This window comes from Arvicanthis niloticus, chromosome 7 (genome assembly GCF_011762505.2).
Source record: "Arvicanthis niloticus isolate mArvNil1 chromosome 7, mArvNil1.pat.X, whole genome shotgun sequence".
NCBI lineage: Eukaryota > Metazoa > Chordata > Mammalia > Rodentia > Muridae > Arvicanthis > Arvicanthis niloticus.
Window position 1 is genome coordinate 69,999,217 of NC_047664.1, and position 18,250 is coordinate 70,017,466.

Below are 18,250 nucleotides of genomic sequence, written 5' to 3' on the forward strand. Positions count from 1 at the left end.
CACACACACACACACATACAGAGAAAGAAAGGGAGGGAGGGAGGGAGGGGGAGAGAGAGAGAGAGAGAGAGAGAGAGAGAGAGAGAGAGAGAGAGAGAGAGAGAGAGAGAGAGAGAGAGAGATGAGAGCCTCACACCTGGCTCCTGTTCACTCTTTAGTCCCATGGGTATGCTTTCTAACTCACAGATCTCAAACTCCATTAGGTCTCTTCAATTCCCATGTCAGTCCAAGCATCATTCAGGAGAGGGACAGAAACTTATTTGCAAATTAATTGTACCAGTGAGGTATAAACTAGGTTTTGCATAACCCTTGTAGATACCAGATTACTCTCACATGTTATAGTTTGTGCTGTGTGACTTAATTTCCTTGGTCTGTCTACTGACTTTAGATCCACCACAGGTACAGAAACAAGCAGTTCATTGGATGTTACTATGCATCCTAAGCTTTCTGTAATGCTCCAACCACCTTTTCTTCTACTGTTAAATATTTTCTACAAAGTGGAAAGCAGAGAAACGTAGGATATGCTTTATTTTATAAAACCTAAACTTGTGCTTCCACCATGGAATATTAAAAGTAAATTTCAATTTAAATGTTTTTGCAGTGGAAAAATTAGGTAAGTATTATCAAAGTTACAAAAGCTAATACATATTAAAGTTGAAATGAAATATATGCACTAATAGGCATTGCAGATAGTATCTTTAACTGTGTTTTGTCCTAAGCACATCTATTCTCCTCAGTCAACTCTTTATCTTCTCTTGTTCCATGACCTGTAGTGGAAGATTATTATGATTGCATTACCTTTGAATTCATAGGATTCTCTTGCCCCCTGCCTTTAAAGTGGATCACATAAAAAGTCGATCACACATATAATGGTGTGTGTGTTGATGGGTGCAATGTGAGGAATGCTATTTACTATCTTCATTCCCTTCTATATCACAATGGCTTGGGACTACTGTAAGAATTAGAGTAGAAGAATAAACTCCACTTTGTAAGACTCCATTCTAAGTTAACGTGCCCTTAGAGGGGTGTGGCTCCCACCCTTGAGGTCTGGGAAAATCACAAAATGTCCCTGGCAATTGCAAAATAGACACAGCAGCTGCATCTGGCTTATAACAACAGAGTGGGCTAAGAAAACACAAGTCATTCTCAGGTCAAAATGCTCGTTTTTGATGTATGTTCCCTCCTTATGGACTAACCAGGTGCTGTAAACCAATTAGCTTAAAGGCCAACATTTCTTTACCTTCTCATGTAATGCCAAGGCTTAGAAACCCCCTTGCCACTAGAACTTGAAGCCACTCTCGTATCCTGTTGCATCAGGAAGGTTTGTGGTCCAAGTTCAGGCTTGAATAAAGACTCTCCTGTGCTTGCATTGGAGTTATGGTTCCTGGTGGTCTCTGGGATTTAGGAGATCTGGGCACAATACTCTACCACCAACAATTTCAAAGTACATTTACTCCATTATTATTCCTCTCATTATTATCTCATGGTTTGGATTTGCAATGGCATTCCTGATATTGAATTATCCTAAATTGATTTACCAATTCTCTACCTACAGCTTTAAACAAAACAAAACAAAACAAAAAAAAAAACCTTTTGACTAACCTTTCTTCAAACCATCCAGTCTGAGTGTTCTATGTTGTAAATATAAAGAATTTTCTTTTTCCCTAAAACTTTACAGAAGATGTCAGAAATTGGAAGAGAAATTGTATTTTGTTAAGAAATGAAGTTTCTTTTCATGCATTCATGAATATTCAGATCATTGACCAAATTATTCGAAAGCTCTGAAAGAGACATTGGTGATGAATTGACAAAGGAAAGATAGATTTTTCCCTAGTGGGAATTTGTGTTCAACTGAAAAGGCAGATATTAAGCAACTTACTAACTTACTAGAACATCAGTAACTCACATACATTTATGGTGACTGGTAAGTAATTGCAAGCACATATAAAATAATTTCTGACAAGTTACTGTGAAGAAAGATAGTGGGTATGGGCTTTTTTGCTGTTATTTTAATTTCATGCCTTCAAATTAAGTTCTATAAGTGAAATTTTGTGATTTATATAAAAATAAAGAATAAAAGGGGAAGAAAGTATAAAAGAAGAATTTAGCCCTATTTATGTCCTTGAATTGAGTGTAAGTATAGTGCTTTCAAAGCATGAAAGGAGAGCTATGTTTAGGGTATGAGTTCAGAATATAATACTAAAGCTCTTTTGGTCTGAGGATAGCCTGTTTAGACAGATATATAAGGCATATTGGGTATTGAAACATGATCTAGAGAATATGTAAACAAATGATGCTCACATTGTAGCTGCATATAAAAGTACAAGCTTACAGTCACTACAGAAGTTGATCAGTGAAATAGCAATGTGTCAATTAAAGATGATTGCTTAAAATTTGGTATTAGTACACAAGAGATGGTCCCAGATCGCATATCACAAAGAGAATTGGCTATGTCATTAGTTCTAATACATCACCTCTGGGTGGCTGATACTGAGAATGTGTTAAAAGCTTGAAAATTTATGAAACATTTAAAATGGATGAGAAAAATCAGAATTGGATGGTGAAAGCCTCTGGGTCATAATACACAGCAGATATCTGTGAAAGTTAATGGAAAAGAAGCAGAGTCTATCAATGCAATCCCAAGACAGCAAAACTCTCCAGAAAGTCTTAGACAAAGCAAAAGCAACATATGCAGCAATGCTTCTCGATTAGAACCACCACACACTGGATTGCTATACTCAAGCATTGGCTGGAGCCAGTCATTTTCATTACCCCTATCCTAAGAAATGTGTAGTTGGATAGGAGAGATAAGAAATATCTTACAAGTGCTATAATTGGAGGCTGCTATCATCTGTCTTCCAGATAGTTAGATTGTTTTTTTTTTTCTTAAAGAGATAGAGGGTAGCAGCACTATATGTCCAGTGTTTCTACAATTTATAATATATTTGATTTAAGATTTATGAAAGTATCAAAGATGTCTATTTTATGAACTACTAATCCATATTAATAAATAGCCAAACTACATAGTTACACAAATGATTTTCATCTATCTAAATGCAAAATCGTTTGTCAACTGTATCATGTAAAATGATACCATCCCATAATTATACAAAAGTACAATACATAATTGTTGGGTGAGTGAACTAGCTTACTCTATTAATGGTTCAACTCTCCTTGATATTATAGAATGAAATCATAATTAAATGAAACATATAACCCCTATCTGTTACAATAGTTGAGATGATCTTCTTTGTCTTTTGGATCTTATATAAACACTGTAACAATATAAATGATAGTAAAGATTGATGTGAATAAAGCTAACAGTTTATAAATGCAATGCAATCAGTTTCAAGCTAGTAGTGATTTGCAAAAATACTCTTTCATGGGTTTGCTTTCTGCGCCTTCATTTCCTGTGGTTAATAATGGGCTTCACAAAATTAATAAAAATATTCCCCAAAACAAACAAACTATAATTTTAGATTTATGCTTCTCTGAACCATGTAGTTAAAATCTCATTCTATTCTACTAAAAAACTGAACCACTTCTTTGCCTAACACATCCAGGATGCATAGCTATGCACCCATTGCTCTCTTAACAGCCATCACAGTTATCAGATGATCTGGTTTGGTTTCATACCATTGTGATTCAAGTAACTCTTATTTTACTTTTACAATGACTCTAACAAATAAGAGTAAGGATATTGACAAATAAAAAGTATAAAAAACTTACTTGAAAAGATAAAAATTCTTCATTAATAATTAAAGAGAAAAATTATGCTGAAGTTGCTAAGTTTTATAGGTGGAACAAATCATGAAATCATTGAAGAAAGAACCAGAGATCCATACTAGCTTTCCTCATTTCACTATTCATGCTTGATAAATTAAAAGTTATATGTATGCATATATAGAAAAATATAAACAGTGTACCAAAATGTTTTATTGTAGCTTCTAATTTCTATTGAGAGTCTTGGTATGTATATACTGTGGATAAGGAATATCTGCTGCTATTATATTTCCTACTCTAAAATTTAAAACCATGTCATTTTTCCTTAGTAGTTATAGCCAATATTTACTATAGCTATTACTTCTCCACTGACATGGTAAAACACCATGACAAGAAAACTTGTAAACAAAAACAAAACAAAACAAAACAAAAAATAAACAAAAAAGTCCATTTATTTTGGCTTATAATTTCAGAGGGTTAGAGTCTGTTGTGTCAGAGTGAAGGAACAGCAAAAAAAAAAAAAAAAAAAGGTCGCACACTGATTCAGAATCATAAGGCATATTGGAGGGAGAAAGAGAGACGTGGAGAGACTGAATAGCAAGAGTCTTTTAAAACTCCAAATAAGACCATATCTCCTAATCTTTCACAAAATAGTTTTACCAACTGGGGAGCAAATATTCAAATGTGAGTCCATGGGGGCAATTCTCATTGAAGCTACCTCATTTACAGTGAAAATGTAGTGGTAGATATGATGCCTATTTTAAAGAATGTCTGCCTTCCTGCCATGTCTGATATTAGAGTTGGCCTAGGTAGAAATTCCTAAGAGAATTGCATGTCCAACTATTATGTATTGTAACACAACACAGACTCTTTGTCCTGAACTTCTATGATACATCACTATTACTCCAACAAACTTCCTCTTAGCAGTGTGTGTGTGCATGTGTGTGTATGTGTGTGAATGTGTGTGTGTGTGTGTGTGTGTGTGTGTGTGTGTTTGTGATTTTATATGTGAAATATCTCAAATATGCAACTGGTAAAATGAAATTTTTTGTTAAACTTAGGTCTGTACTTTGACTTTTGTTTCCTTGTTTCTTTGACATTATAACTATGAATACTCCATCCATTTTTTTATTTTGTTTCATACAAATGTATGTTGATTTGTGTAACAAATTCACTAATTTAATTAATTAATTCACTAATTCACCAATTTAATTTTGTAATTATAGCTTAAGAATCTGTTTTATTCATCCTTATAAGCCCTTAGAAACAGTGATCACGGAATGTTCACATAACTGGGTTTGATGCCTTGCTTTTTCTTTGACTGTTTGTGTTTATTGTCTTGCTTGTTCCTTGACTATTTGCATCTATTGTATTGCTAGACCCTCAACCTAGAACTGACCTTAATATATGCATGTCATTAAAATGCTACAAAAGCATAAAGGAGGAGGGGTGATAGGATGGGGGTTCTAGGAGGGAAATGGGGAAAGGGGATGACATCTGTGTTGTAAATAAATAAGATATTGAATAAAAATGTCAAAAAAGAATCTGTTTTATACACATACCATAATATATTGATCTATTCTTCTATAAATGAAATAAGGATTTATCACATTAGAAATGAAACATTGAATAATATTTCATTTATGAAAAAGTTCTAGCTTTATGGTTTTGAGTTTCCCTATCATAGCTACTATATGGGTTTCAATTTATTAGAGTGACCTTAAAGTATTTCTGTGAAATTCAGTTAGACCTACCTTATCTCTATACTCATATACATATCATCAAAATTCCAGTATTTATAATTGTATCTTAATGCTGAGGAGAAAAGTATCAAGAATGTCATGGGGAAATGGATTGTTATGCTAATTGTTGTCATAGCCATATAATAGGATTACCTATATGCAGTATTTCACCTTTCTCTGTTCTACTTCCACAGATTTTGGTAATGTCCTCTTCAGTTGTATAAAGTTAATTACTTGCTTAAATCACGATACGTCCTCATAACACAAAACAAGAAACTGAGTCTACTCTACTGGATTTATCTTCTTTGACCTTTGCTGATCTTCAGGAAACTTGATCATCAGATGTAAGTGCATTATGTTCCTTAGAAAACAATTCCTCCAAACCCCAAACTCATTTTATCCCATTAGGTACAGAGAAAGAGAGGAAAAGATGAGATTAGTCTGGGGTTGAGGAGAATGAAGGGAGAGACAGAGGTAGGGTGGGATGAAGAGAGAAAGAAACAGAATGAGAGGAGAGAAGAGGTGAGGGATAGATATGCTTTATGTATATAGGTATGTATGCTACTTTTCATAAATGGCTTTTGTCAGAATAAGACATGCACACGTGCGAACACACACACACACACACACACACACACACACACACACAATTGACCCCAACAATACATATTGAAATGACAGCCATCTTCACTAAATATCAAGATCTTATATTTTGATGCTTTACATGGAGCTCCTTTGAAGAATAGCACATGCTCAACACTCCTTTTCCTTTGTCATCTTTACTTCCTGTCACCACACTCAAAATTTGTGGCCATAGGTTTTATGTAATAAAGCTATAATTGTCAGTCTTCATTATTAATTCAGTTGAAGAGATTCACCAAGTAAACACACTTGTTAATGAGTCTACGAACATGTTTGCAGGAAAGATTAACTGGGAGAAAAGTCCCACCTAAATCCTGACGACACTATCCTATGGGCTGGAGGCCCAGCCTGAATAGTATTGCACCAAGTAGATGATTGCTAGCCTTCTCTGCTGTCTGCTTTCCAGTGAGATGTAAGTACCTCACACTTTGCCACAAAGATGCCAGTTATCTTTCTTCCATCAATATCTACGACACTTCCCATAACATGGGCCAAGATTAACCATTGCATCCTTAGGTTACTTCTTGTCAAGTACTTAGTCATAGAACTGAAAATGCAACTAATGCTGCAGGCAAAACCCATAGTCAAAACAGACAAAATTCTTCCTTGGGAGACAAAACATAGGCCTACTCATTTCAGATAAGGGGCCCCGAGAGGCCAAAGAGCAATACTACCAAAAACCAACTTAGCAAAACAATGTGTCTTATTGGAGTAACTTACAGGAATATGAGTAATGAGTTACTTACAGGAGCATTGGCTCAAAGACAGCTGCATCACCCAAATTTATCCCAGCATGGGTGACAGCCTACTGAAGCTGGAAATCTGGAACACACTGCACAGCTTTCAGGCAGCTCAACCATTGGAAAATGACTTTTCCAAGTGACTTTTCTCTATTACTCTTCCAGGCAGCAAAGCTGGTTTAATCTCAGAGTCTTCTTTGCAATTTTGTTTGAGAGTGACCCTTAGCAGTTTTTCTTGTTTAGAATGGCAAGCAGGAGCCTCCGTGTATACCACCACTTTCAGAGATTTCCTGACGCTATTTTGAATTCTTTACCTTATGATTTCAGGAGCTTCTCTTCAGAATGGAATGTTTCAACTACAGAGAAAGCATATCAGTTACAAACCTCAAAGTAGCTTCTGTCCATTGGCTGGGTGCAAATATCTGCATCTGACTCTTTCAGCTGCTTGCTGGTTCTTTTGGAGGGCAGTCATGCTAGGTCCCTTTTTGTGAGTGCTCCATGGCCTCAGTAATAGTGTCAGGCCTTGGGGCCTCCCCTTGAGCTGGAAAAACAAAACAAAACAAAACAAAAAATAAAATCCTTAGAGTAATTACTCCCACCTAAAAATGGAAGTAAGGATTTCTCATATGATTAAACATGAAGCTTGTACTAACTGATCTTGAAAGAATATCCAATGATTTATGCCTCCTGTATTCATATACTAGTCTATTCTATAAAATAACAGATTTGTTGTGTATGGCCAATAGCATATGTAGAAATTATTTTACGTTAGCTATGAAAATATGTTATTTGATGTTGCTTGATGGTACTCTTTCCTTCTCACTCTCTGTGGCTCTTTCACTTACAGCGGGGTCAAACACATGTCCTGTTAGGTAAATAGTAACTAGGGATAAGAAAGAAAATTTCTGGTCACTAGACCATATAAAATTCAATGTTGGCCAATAAACAAATTATAAACTTTCAAGTACATCATCTCCCATTGAGCACCATGAAAGACCCTGAAACTAAATTCTACTCTCGCTAGATTATTTTTTTTCTCTTTATAGGATGGAAGATTAAATGAGTTTCATGAATTCTCAGTAAATGCTACACCACTGGGTAATATTTCAGGTCCTTAACTTCCAGGTTTTTCATGCAGAAACATAATGTTGTTTCAAGCTGCTATATTTCAGAAAAATTTGTTCTCTGGTAATATAGAACTGACATAGATAGACCACAAATAATGTTATCAGGCCTTGGTTATATACCTCTTTACACTTGGCTTTGATTATATCAATTTATATCAACTGCAAATAAATATAAATGATGTCATGATACTTTGTCTCTGTCATGTGAGTTTTATACCTGGAATTGCAAACAATAGGTTAACCTTCAAATAAGGATGCCAATCTATTTCTTGTAGTGAAAGCAGTTTTAGAAAAAAAATCACTTAAATTTTCTGTTATTTCTCTGATACCTCAATATAACACTTGAATAATGACTCTCAATGCCTGAAAATATACTATTTAGTGTTTTACAGAGAAACATTACAACTTGTGTTGATATGGTAGACTACATACATTGTGGTTTGTATTTTTTGAAATGATAAGCAATTATAGAGGGAAACATTAAAAACTCATGACTTTACAGAAAAAAATTTAATAAAAAACTAACTCCAGTTTATCTGTCTTACACCTTTTTTTTTTTTTTTTTTTTTTTGTAATAACTGTGTGGCTGTAAAGAAACATTAGTGTAATTGTCCAAAATTTGATTTTCTGACCATACTTGCTGTGAGCAGGATAAGATCACTTAAGAGATGTAATTGGTCCCATACACATGAATGGTTTTTACTTAAATACATGTATCCAAGTGAATTAGAGGTAGTAGACAGAAACCTAAGTAATATGATCACAATAAAATTCTATAGGAACACACTACAAAAAAATAATCACTAAGACAGTGACATAGCAAAGCAACCAGAATCCTTAGGAGAAGGTAGGTAGAAAAAAAGTCTCATTTTCTATTCTGTTCCTTTATTTCTGAGGATTGGAGTCTTCAATCTGTCCCCCTTTCTTACTAAGTGGTTTGTGAGTTACATTTAGCATTAGGACCATACCCTACAAATATTCAAATGTTTATGTTAGGTGTTAGTTTGGTAAACTGTACTTATAATTCAAGCACACTATACTTTAATACCTTAATTATTCTAACGATTTAATGTTTTTTCATAATCTAGAACATTCTGCAGCACTATTTCATGAAATTTTTAGACATATGAGGGGTTTTTGTTATTATATTGTATCTCTGATTCTTTGGGAAAGTGTTAATTTTGACACATCAGGAAAATGTGTGTGTTCTTATTTGTCCCAATCTCTGGTATTTATATTAAACATTATATGTTTTCATTATTTCTTAAGAAAAATGAAAATACTGCTCATATAATTTAGATTTACATATTACATGATATATACTATTTAATTAAGTATTTTTTAAAAAAATATTTTTTTTTGATTATATACATATAAGTATCGGTGTCCACAGAACCCTGAGGTTCTAAGTCTCCTGAGATGAGTGCTTGGAACTGAATTCGCCCTTCTGTAAGATCAATGCAGGTTTCTAAGTACTGATCTATTTCTCTAGTTCCTGGATATTGGATAAATTAACTAAACTTTTAAATTCACTATTTCTTCTTTAAGATTTATTTGTTTATTTTTATATGCATCTGTGTAGTTTCATAAGGTTTTTTTTTTTTTTTTTTCACTACATAAAAGAAAAAAAAACACATGGCGGTAAGAAGGCAGCACTGGATCCTATGGAAATAAAGTTACAGGAGTTTGTAAGGCTAGGAACAGAGCCCATGTCTTCTTCAACAATAAAGGTTCTTCTTCTAGGAATGAGTTTCACAATGGTTACTATGTAGAGGTATTTGGATTACTCAAAGGTGTTTAAAATAAAAAGCACTGAATACACATTGAGGTTCCTTTGTCTTGTAGTTGGGATAGTGTTTAGAGCACACATTTTTAGCCATTGTGTAGATAAATAAGAATGTTAAGTTTATTTGTATAAGTAATATACGGCTAAGTAGAATTAGCTAAGAAGAAAGTTTTAAGCCATAATTCATTCATTGATTTTATAAGTTACTATGATGTCAAAATTTAGTGCAAACATAACATGGTTTTATTTTTAATTACCAAGCTTGGATTCATTCTTTTCGTCTTCCCAGATGAAATTGTGAATGTGGGTGTCTATAGTGAAGACTTTGAAATCTGGTCTCAGGCATTTTCTGTCTCCTCAGTGTCTGCAGTAGCTGACTAGTGAGAACTGAAGCAATTGGTACCCTGTAGAGTTGCATTCCCTATGCATATTCTGGTATTCACATCCTTATGTCTGCATTGTTATTATTTTCCCTTAGGCTGAGGACGTTGGAAATCCTTATCTATTGGCTATAGCATGTATTTCAGTACAGTATCTGAGGAGGCCCACTGTGATTCATCTCTCCCTTAATTTTGGCCACTACTACAGCTCCTGGGCCTAAGTTTTCTGAAGCCTATAACTCTAAGGTCTTGATAAATTTCCTGTGATAATCTGTGGCTCTATACAGCCCTCTATCGTTCTAACCCTTAGCTATCCATTCATTCTATTTATGGATCTATCGTGATCTTGTCTAGCTCTTTCTCAGGACTAGCTCAGCTGCCTGGTCAACCACAGAGGAACTGACTACCTTGCCCCTTTAGCTTCAGCTCCTTGGCTAGTTGTCTGTTCAGGTGTTCCAGCCCTGAATTACCTGTAGCTTTATACTACTTGTTACTATCTCATTCTGCAGTACTAAATGGAAGAAAAAAATGGCACTTGAGAAATATTTTCTGATGGGAGCCTCCTGGCCTGGAGCCGGTTGAAATGAGACACAGAGTCAGACTCAGATGTGACTTTAAGGACTAATGGTCTCCAACTGTTCTAGCTCCTAACTGTACTAAATGTTTGCTGATAGCTTCTAAAAGATTCTAAAAGGTTCTTGTTCTTTCTGAGAGTTAAAAGCTGCTGTTGTATGTGATCAATCCCTGTAGCATAATGGGCAGGGGATTAAGTACTGAGAACCTCTAATTTTCAGCCTGCTACTTGAAATGGTAGAAAGAAAAACAGACACTTTGAAAATAATTTTAACATTTATTCCTAAGTTGTAAAAAGTTTTCTATAAAAGCTCTCTAAGAAAAAAAAAGAGAAAGTGCTTATAAGAAAAGGGAGATATACAAAAAATATGGTACATTTACACAATGGAGTATTACTCATCTATTAAAAATAATAAATTCGAGAAATTCTTAGGTAAATGGATGGAACTAGAAATCATCATCCTGAGTTAACCCAATCACAAAAGAACACACATGGTATTTACTCACTGTTAAGCAGATGTTAGCCCAAAAGCTTGGAATAGTGAAGTCTCAACTCACAGACCACATGAAGCTCATGAAGAAGGAAGACCAAGTGGGGATGCCTCAGTCGTACTTAGAAGGACTAACAAAAATACTCAAGGGAGTAAATATGGAAACAAACTGTGGAATAGAAACTGAAGGAGGGGCCATCTGGAGACCATTCCACCTGGGTATCTATCTCATGTACAGTCACCTAAGCTAGACACTGATGTGAATGGATGGCTGGAAGTGCATGCTGACAAAAACATGATAGAGTTGTCTCCTGAGAGGTCTGCCAGAGACTGACACATTCAGAGGACGATGCCCACAGCTAACCACTGATCTGATCAAGGCTTTCCCAATGGAGTTAGAGAAAAGACTGTTAGAGAGAAGTTGGAGAGAAGAAAAGAAGTTAGAGAGAAGACTGAAGGAGCAGAAAGGGTTTGTGACCCCATGAGGAGAGCAACAATACCAATCAACCAGAGCTCCCCAGGGTCTAAACCACCAGCCTGGGAGCACATACAGAGGGAACCATGACTCCAGCTGTATATGTAGGGAAGGATGTCCTTGTCAGGCATAGGTGGAAGAGGAGATTCTTGGTCCCATGAAAGAGGAACACAGAGTGTGGGGGGGAATATGAGGGTGGGGAGGTGGGAGTGGGGGCAGAGTGTAGGTGGGGGCACAGCCTCATAGAAGCATGAGGAGGGGGATGCGATAGGAGGTTTCTGGGTGGTGGGGGGAAGTGAGGTATGGGGATAAAATCTGGAATGTAAATATAATACCCAACAAAATAAAAATAAAATAAAAGGGAAAAAAGAGGAATAAGAGGATCTGAGCTAAGGAAAAGGGGATATGAAGTAGTGCTAAGAAAAAGGGATAAGGGGGATATTAAGAAAAGCAAGACAAGGATAATACTTTCTTCTCTTTTTCCTCAGCACTTACACAGCTTTCAGAACACATGATCACATGGTAAAAAGTTTATCACAAGCTTATACATACATTCAAACGATAAATTCAATAAGTTTACAACAGAGAATGTTTACATGCATATCCATTAGGAGTAATTATCTGGCTAAACATTCATTGTCTATGGCAAGATCAACAGATTGAGGGTTAAAAACCATAACTTTTTGTGACTTAGTATTAGTAAAGTTTTGTATAGATAAACCGAGTCAATATTTTATCCTCTGTCCTAAAACTTACAGCAAATATTTAGTCCCATTTTCTGACCTTTGTTTAATGGTTTTACAACCTCTTGGAATGTGCTCTGAGTAGGAGATACCTGCTTGCTATCCCAGAAGCAATTCACTCATGACTAAAGACTATCATAGTTCTCAATGTAGTTTTAATTATTAAAGAGAACCTAATAACAGCCCCACTATAAAAGAACTTTATAATTACTAATATAATTTTAGGAATTCTTACAGGATCATCATTAAGTATTATAAGTATTATATTTGTCTATATAGCATCACTACAAGACAGTACATATTCATTGTTTTGCAGAGATCTGCCCAAAATATAGGCTAATACCTAGTGATTGTTATATATATTTAATAATAACAGGAAAAGCATATTAATGGCAGAAATGCTTGTGGTCCACATAAAAGTGATTCTAGTAGAAAAGCTTACTTTTCCAGAGCAGCACAGCTTAGGAAGAAAAAATTATCAATTGTAGAAAGTTGTGAAAATTGCATTACTCCTCAATAAAAGGCTACCTGGATAGTTTAAACCCAAGAATCATTCTCTTTTCTTCCATATATTCACCCATTATGTCCAATAATCATAAAATATTATTTTATAAACCTCCTGAAAAGTTACTCAAGCTACTGCCAATTCACTGTTCTGTTTGTGACTGGATAAACCCATCCTCTTCTAGATCTTCAGGTCTCACAGGAATGCCAACATTGCCATGCACACTCTGAGATGCTTTTAAGACTGCTAAATTTTGTGCCCTAAGTAATGAGTCCAGCTTTGCTTTATTCACATATGTGCTTAGATTTTGAGCCTTGAACATCTGTCTTAAATCAAATGAACATATCCTCTTTGAGTACCACTCACACCACTTTTCTCTGAACAAAAATACAATATCATCTGGATTGTTTATGGTTCTATAATATATATGTATGTATATATATATAGTTTAAAGCATGTTACTTTTTTACCTTTTGAAATTGTAATATAATTAGAAATGGTCTTCCTTTTCTTTTCTCATTACAAATCCCTCTATATATCCTTAATTTAAATCCATAGACTCTATTTTAACAAATTATTATTATATGATTTAAAAAGCAATGGGTACAGAATTTTCACAAAAAATTGAAAAATTGGGGCATTGTCTATTTTTTTTTAAAACTTATATTTTACACATTTGTGATTTAGTCTTAGGGTTAATATTGATTCCATCCACTCACCAATAACATATAGGAGAAAAATTATTTGCACTGTCTTCCTTCCCCTAATCACCATAAGCAATCAATCTACAAGTCTTGCTCTCATTATTTGCGACTATAAATTTGATTTTTTACTAACTTCACAGTATCTACTATAAATGCGACCATAACTAATGACAATTAATTGTTAATTTCTCTTCCCTGTCTTTGGAGTTATTATTAAAATATGAATGTCACAATGAGGTCTTAAATTATTAATTTTAACTTAAAAGTATAAAAATTCTATTTTTCTTCTAAGTACTGATCAAAGAAATAAATCTAGTGTAAGTAAAAAAAATGATATAATGAATTCAGAGGCCAGTACTATCAATAAAATATATATGAGTGTCAACTGGACTGTAGTAAGGTCAATGAATGGACTGAAGGAAAAATGGTGCAAGCTATAAATTTGTTGAGACATTCATGAAGGAAAACATTGCTCTAGAATTCAACTCTCCTCATTATGAACAATCTCTTTAAAGTAAAGAATAATTGCTGAGGAGGATAGAGTGCTTATGCACATTAACATGGGGTAATTAATACATTTTAGGAAAGTAAAATAATAAAGTTTATGTGCCAAGTGTCCTAGAATGTAGTTAAGACATTGGAATTTAAAGATTAATAGGATGTATATTAAACACATGATAAAGTTTATTAATTGACTAGTCAGTGATAACTATTTATTTTAAAAGGAGACAGAACGTGAAATAGAAAAACAGTAAATAATTTGGACAAAGCTAGTAGAAAACTGGACATCGGCATCGTAAGGAGTAATAGAGACGGATCTGTAGTTTTGTAAGTAAAGAAAATATTTGTGCGATGGCAACCCCATTCCTCCACTTGATGTCCCATCTTTCTACTGGAGACGGACTCTACAGGTTCCCTCTCCTCACCGTAGGTTGCCATCCCACAGTCAAAATCTCTGACCCGAAAAATGTTCCTACCTGAAAAAAACTGCAGGAACAAAAATGGAGAAAAGCCTGAGGAAAAGGAGGTCCAGTGATAGGCTCAAATTGCGATCCAGTTTAGGGGGAGGCCCTAAGGCCTGACACTATTACTGAGGCTATGCTGTGCTTACAAACAGGGGCCTATTATGACTGCCCTCTGAAAGGCCCAACAAGCAGCTGAAAGAGTCAGGTGCAGATATTTACACCCAAACAATGGACAGAAGCTGGTGGCCCCTGTGGTTGAATTAGGGAAAAGTTGGAAGAAGCTGAGGAGGAGGGCGACCCTGTAGGAGGACCAGCAATCTCAAGTAAAATGGACTCCCAGGATCTCTCAGACACTGAGCGACAAACCAGGCAGCATACACCATCTGATATGAAGCCCTCAGGACATAAACAGCAGAGGACTGCTGGGTCTGGACTCAGTCAGAGAAAATGCACCTAACCCTTGAGAGACTTGGGGCCCCAAGGTGTGAGAAGGTCTGGTGGTGTGGGTTGCATTAAGCACATTCTCTTGGAGATGGGGGCGGTGGGGTGGGGAGAAGGATGTATGAGTATGGGATATGGAACAGTTGGTGGGTGGACCGTGATGTGGATAAATAAATAAATAAATGAATTATTTGTGCTTAATTAACTTTACTGTTTCCTCATTGTTTTTTATTCTTTGACAGTGCCATGTGTATATTTATGTATATAATGTTAGATGGTCATTTTTACACACCCCTATTGTTCCTTCTCATCTCCATTCTCCTTCTGTTGAAACACGGCCAAACGACTCTCCTCCTAACTTAATTTCTTCTTTTCTTCTTTGCCCCATTGAGTTAAAATTGAGTTTAAGTAGAGGTTTGTTTTTGTTTTATGTTTGGTTGGTTTTTTGCTTGTTTTGTTTGTTTTATCTGAGCATAGATGGGAGGATATTTACTGTAGTAAAGGCAACTTTTCAGTTACTCCATCATGGATACCTTCTCCATCAGCAAACATTAATTACCAACAGTTCCACAGGGAGGCTTAAGACATCATGGGTCCCTCCCAGTTCTATGATAAAATATTGAGGGACCAAAATTTATGGCAAGATTGTGCAGTTAGTAACAGTTCAGTGAGTTCCTGTGTACAACAACTGCCATGTCCTAGAGTGATCTTTTTGCTGCATACTTCTGCAGCCTTAATTACTGTCCTTTCTCCATTATCCCTGAGTTTTAGAAAAAATGATATAGATGTCTTAGGGTTGAACACTCTGATTTCTCTTATTCTTGGCACGTAGACAGTTAATGACTCTTCTCTAAGCATTGCCTACTCAAATGAAAAGCTTCTCCGAGGAAGGTTGCGAGCATCACTAATCCATCAGGATAACCATAACTATTTAGTAGGCAGCTTGATAACACGCTCATTTGACAAAGTGATAGTAGTATGTTTCCCCCTAGTGCTTATAACATACCTACTCAGCCATGGTTTCTTGACTAGATCTACAGTCACAAGCATGAATTTCTTCCTGTGAAGTGAGACTCAAATCCAACCTAAAAGTATCTAAAAGTAGTTGGTTGGCTTCATCAAAATCATGCTTCATCAAAATATTGCATCAGTAAATGTATCTTACCTGGCAAATCAATATTTTAGCACATAGGAAAGGAAGGACGGTTGAGTAAGACCATTTATGGCTTTTCCCCATGAATCTATTTAGCACGTTCCAATACAATGAAAACTAGCCAGCAGTGGAAAAGCTCCCAGCTCAATTGCACACTGATTTCTTGAGGGCTCTACATTCAAAATGTATGTTGTCATTAACAACTTGGTTTAGTACATTAAAACACAAATTCTGAATCTAAATAATGGGTTAAGAGTTTCAAGAACCAAAAGATGTTGAAAAGTTACAGTTTGTTATTCTAAAACTCTCCTGTTGGCAGCTTAGTATTATGAATTAATTTTTCATTTCCGTGGTATGATTGTCAGCTTTAATTATCAACTTGACACAATCAAGTATCACCTTAGAAGAGGGTCTTAATTGGGGATTATCTAGATCAGCCTGGCCTGTGGGTGTGTCTATCGGGGATTATCTTGAATTATTAAATAATGTTTGAAGACTGGCTCATTAGGGCAGCAGCATTGGCAGGCATTAGGATCTGGACTGAGTAAGTATAAACTCAAAACTGAGTTCAATAGGTATGCAAACATCAGCTAATCTCTGCTCTCATCCTGTGCATGCAATTAACTGCTTCATGTTCCTGCCTCTGCTTCCCTACCATGATACACTGTAAGCAGGGTGTCAAATGAACCCCTTCTCCTTTTAGGTTGCTTTTGTTGGGATATTTTACTACAGCAATAATTGGTCTAGGAGACATAGCTTCATTGGAGCCTGATATTCATGTTTGAGTCAGGTGTTTGTATTTTAAAAACATATCTTCCAGTAATTCTGATAATTACTTTCTGCATTGTTAGAAACATTGATTTTAATCGTTATGCTTTACAACCAATTGATGTAAAAATGTAAAGTTGATTTACAAATTAGTTTCAGCTTATTTTAAAAATTATACTTTATACTACAAAACTGAAGTTTTCCCCAGTACCTGTGAAAGGTTCCATTCTGAGCATGAGTTAACAAATGTAATATCAGAAAATCTGAAGATGTAAACTTTATGAATATATGAAATTTATATATCTTATAGTTACTTTATGGAGGACAACATAAATTTCATAAAGATTTCTGATTTTCATTTGAACTTTATATTTAAATATTTTATTATAAACTGTGTATCTGCATGTACATATATACATATATGTATGGGTGCCCAAGCCTCTTCTAGGAAACAAGAACTAGGTCCCTTGGAGCTACAGTTAGAGCCTATTGTGAACTGTCAGCTACAGGTGCTGGGAAATGCACTTCCAGCTTCTGAAAAGACAGCAAGTACTGTTCACCACTGAGTCATCTCCTCAGCCATGGACTGGGTTATATTATATAAATGATTTAACTGACATTATATAAATGCTTTAACTGACAATATTACACTTATCTTTTGTTAATATACTCTCTAAAGTAATACACTCTTAAATTATACATTCTCTATGAAATTACTCTAAATATATAAAATTGTACTTTAAGACAAAGCAAATATTTTCAACTTTTGTCTATGAATCAATATAATACAATGAAAATGGAAACTGGGTGAAATTGGGATTTGAATAAATACTGTATCTTCATTTAACGTTGGGAGAACTAAAATCAATCTGCTATCTACAGATCATTTTTAACTCGTAAAATTATGGCATTGGGGTTAGAAATTCTCAACCCCCCCTCTGTTTCTCAAATAATATAATTCTAGAAATATCATTAAAATTATTAGTGGTTCTTTGACAAAACATGTACATTAACACATTGCTGATTAAATTATGGAACCATCAGGGAAGATATTATAGATTTAAGTCTTGAAAGGATAACTAAATAATTAAATCCTGGTGTGGTGGAGCACATATTTAACCTTAGCACTTGGACGGCTTAGGCAGCTCTCTGTGCGTTGAAGGCCAGGGCTACAGTGAAATACAGGACAGTCCAGGGCTACACAGAAGAAACCCTGTTATGTAAAACAAAAGACAACCAAAAAATAGCAATGAAGCAAAACATGCATAGAAGTTGAGTATTTAGAATGAGAA